Raw genomic sequence first — 3,275 nt, 5'->3', positions numbered from 1 at the left:
AAGAAATTCCTCTGTTTGATGTGGAGGTCACTTTGGCACATCCTGGTGGAAGAACCCACTGCCAATCCACTTGCCCTTACTGGGGACACCTGTCATGTCTCTGAGCCTCACTTGATCAGTCCTTACTATGGTGGTCAGTGCTGACATCACAATGCTGAAACTGGACTGACCGCTGTCACAGGTTTTACAAGGTCAAGCAAGTTAACAACGATGGTTTTGGTACCATTGAGTCACTCCTTTCTTCCGTCCCCACTCCTGTTTTGCAAGAAAGGGCAGACAGGAGAGCTGGCCACAATGTGAAATGAGCAGCGCATTTTTCTTCTCACCTCCTAGTTCAAGTGCCTAACGCAGCATTGGCCATTTAAACCCTCTTGTTCCTATTTTTAAAAGATTTTTTAAAAGATGACATGTGTTAGTCACTTCTCTGTTGCTGTGACAAAACACCTTGACCCAGGCAGACTTCTGAGTTCAAGGTCCGTCTACAGAGGGAGTTCCAGGACAGCCAGGCTTAGGCAGTGAAGGAGTTGGAAAACAAAAGCTATTTTTCTCACAGAAAAATGGGCTCTGTGTCTAGATTTGGCACCCACACACACTGTGCCCAGCGGACCACAGAGGACTTGCTATGATAAAATAGAAATGTACTTGCTGTCTTTTTCTAAGAATCAAGGTAGCTAAGGTCATAAAATGCTGATTTGTGAGATATCAAGAGGGAACCTGGGGTAAATGACTGGATTGATAGGCAAATAAAAGACTGGGCTGGGAAGAGCTAACACAGCACTTTCAGAATTTTGTCTAGCAGGTTTTCTGACCAAAGTCAGAAAACCCATGAGCTACCTAGAGAGGTGTCTAGAGAGCTATCCCACATACTACAGAGCTATCAGCTTGTACCCCACCATTGACTTGGAGTTGTTCTTCCACCGCTCCCAAACACCCCTTCCTCAGGATCCTCTCCGGAGCTGAGGCTGGCCCTTGGCAGTCACTGTTGCACTGTTGTTACTTCTCATTGTTTGAAGTGGTTTCAGACTTCCATAACAATCGTCTCTGCACTTGTTTTTGATGAACATTTAAAAATAACATAGTTAAAAGCAAGTTTCAGTTAGTAATTCCAGATACATATGTATAAAATGTCCTGAGAAGGAAAAAAAAGGCACAAGATTTCAAAGACACCATCTATTGTAGCCACTTTTCCAGGCTGTAAAGAGACACTAGGACCAAGGCAACTTAGAAAATAAAGGTTTGGGGTTGGGAATTTAGCTCAGTGGTAGAGCGCTTGCCTGGGAAGCGCAAGGCCCTGGGTTCGGTCCCCAGCTCCGAAAAAAAGAAAAAAAAGAAAATGAAGATTTTATTAGGGACTTGCTGTTTCAGAGGGTGGGACTCCATGACCGTCATGGCAGGGAGTGTGGCAGCAGGTATGACACTGGAGCAGTATCTAAGCGCTAACCCGTCGAGACCACAACCATGAGGCACAGAGTCAACTGCAATGGTGTGAGCATTTGAAATCAGTGATTCACCTTCCCCCACAAGGCCACACCTCTTAATCCTTCCCAGACAGTTCCAGCAACTGGAGACCAACCGTTCAAACATATGAGCCCATCCATCTTTGTGGATCTATGCTTCGCCTTGCCTCTGGGGTGTCAGGACGCTGCTTGGGGAGTCGAAACACAGAAGCACTAGGCTACATTCCTTCTTTACTGCCATCTGGGTGCCAGGCTCGTGGGACACACCACTCAGGGGAGGCAAAATGTAGCCTAAGATAGAGGACCCAGCCTGTGTTTCTCTGCATGAGAAATGGTGTGGGCTGGGACCGAGTCTGTGGTTCTCAAATGCTTTGGGAAGAGGAAGACTTGAGAAAGCGGGGAGCGGGCCTGAGATGAGCCCAGGGCAGGGGAATCTGACTTAGCTCAGGGTGAGTGCCAGGAGTGCAGAGAAACCTTCTGTGCTTAGGTGCTGTTCTGTATGATGAAGGCTTCCCCCAATGGTGGTAAGGATGAAGGAGACCTTGCTTGTCCACATTTTATTCATGGTTGATGAGGATGCATATGGCTTACTCACGTGGACTAGAGATTAAATACCTTTTGTAGAAAGGAATGCCTGGGAAGGGAAGTCTATTGGCTAAACCCTTGGCGCCCATCTAGAAACCTCATTAGCATGGAGAACTCTAGGCTCCGTGCTATGTCACTGGTTGTCATAGTCCTCTTAGTGGGGTGTCATGGTCCTGTGCTCAGGCAGAGGAATCTGGTCAGGAGCAGATTCAACCACCTACTGTTCTCGATTACGAGAATTGCAAGGGTTCCTTAATCTGCTCAACCTTACCAGTTTTCTTGTCTGGTGACACGGTTCCACTTACCCCACACATCTTCATTCAAACCATCGCAGTGTGGTGTCCTCATATGAACTGCTTTAAAAGATAATTCATAGATATGCAATTCATATAGTGTAAGGTATATGGAATGATTAAATGGTATGTAGGTCAGTATATTACAGCTACCCATTCTATCTAGCATCTAAGTATTCTGGTACTCCAACATGTCTCTACTGATTAAACTTTTTTTTTTATGTGTATCTTGTCTCCTTGGGTTGAATCTACTTGGGATAGTTCACACAAATGGAATGTATAATGTGTGAAACCCAAACCATAAAACCAAAACAACCCTCTAAAATTAATGCATGTAATGTAAATTAAAATGATTGTATTTATACTTACCGATGAGTATAATACATGAAATCAAAGTTAACTTTAATTTGGCAAAATTAAGCTAAATTTGCTGTAATTGGGAAAGTGGAAGGTATTAGTGTGCTAAACATTACAGGAAATGGGAAATCTTTCTTTAACTTAGGCTTGTTTTTAGCCTAGTTTTGCTATGTTGTCCGGCTAGCCTTGAACTCATACCTCAGTCTCCCTGGAAGCTAGACACAGAGTGTTCACCACGCCCAGCTCTAGATCATTTTTTTTTTAGAGAGCAGTAGCACAGCCATAATTTTGGACCCGTGTTAAGCAGTGCCGTCCGTTTAAGAGCATCCATTTTCTCTAACCATTCGATTCAAGTGGCACATCCCTAGCTGTGACATTCAAATTTCCTTCAGACATATGTACTCTGGGCTGAGGGTGAGACAGAGGTGGGGGTTACTGTCAATTAAAGCAGCAGAAGTGCCAGGCAGTTACACTGACTAAAACGTTTTCTTTCAAAGATACTTCTCAGTCTCTTATTATCTGAAAGGCTCCATTCCACGTGAAAAAGTTGTGTGGTTTCTCTCTAGTGGTGTGCTGGGTTTGT

The 3,275-nt window shown here is 44.5% G+C and overlaps 1 non-coding gene across 1 annotated transcript; it reads left to right on the top strand.

Moving 5' to 3' along the window:
• Positions 1 to 764: 764 nt before the first annotated feature.
• On the top strand, positions 765 to 827 carry LOC120098343 (U7 small nuclear RNA). The gene has a single exon (XR_005496533.1). It is a non-coding gene; the product is annotated as a U7 small nuclear RNA (small nuclear RNA).
• The last annotated feature ends 2,448 nt before the right edge of the window (positions 828 to 3,275 follow it).

This window comes from Rattus norvegicus, chromosome 18, assembly GCF_036323735.1.
Source record: "Rattus norvegicus strain BN/NHsdMcwi chromosome 18, GRCr8, whole genome shotgun sequence".
NCBI lineage: Eukaryota > Metazoa > Chordata > Mammalia > Rodentia > Muridae > Rattus > Rattus norvegicus.
This window is presented reverse-complemented; position numbering and strand designations above follow the sequence as displayed.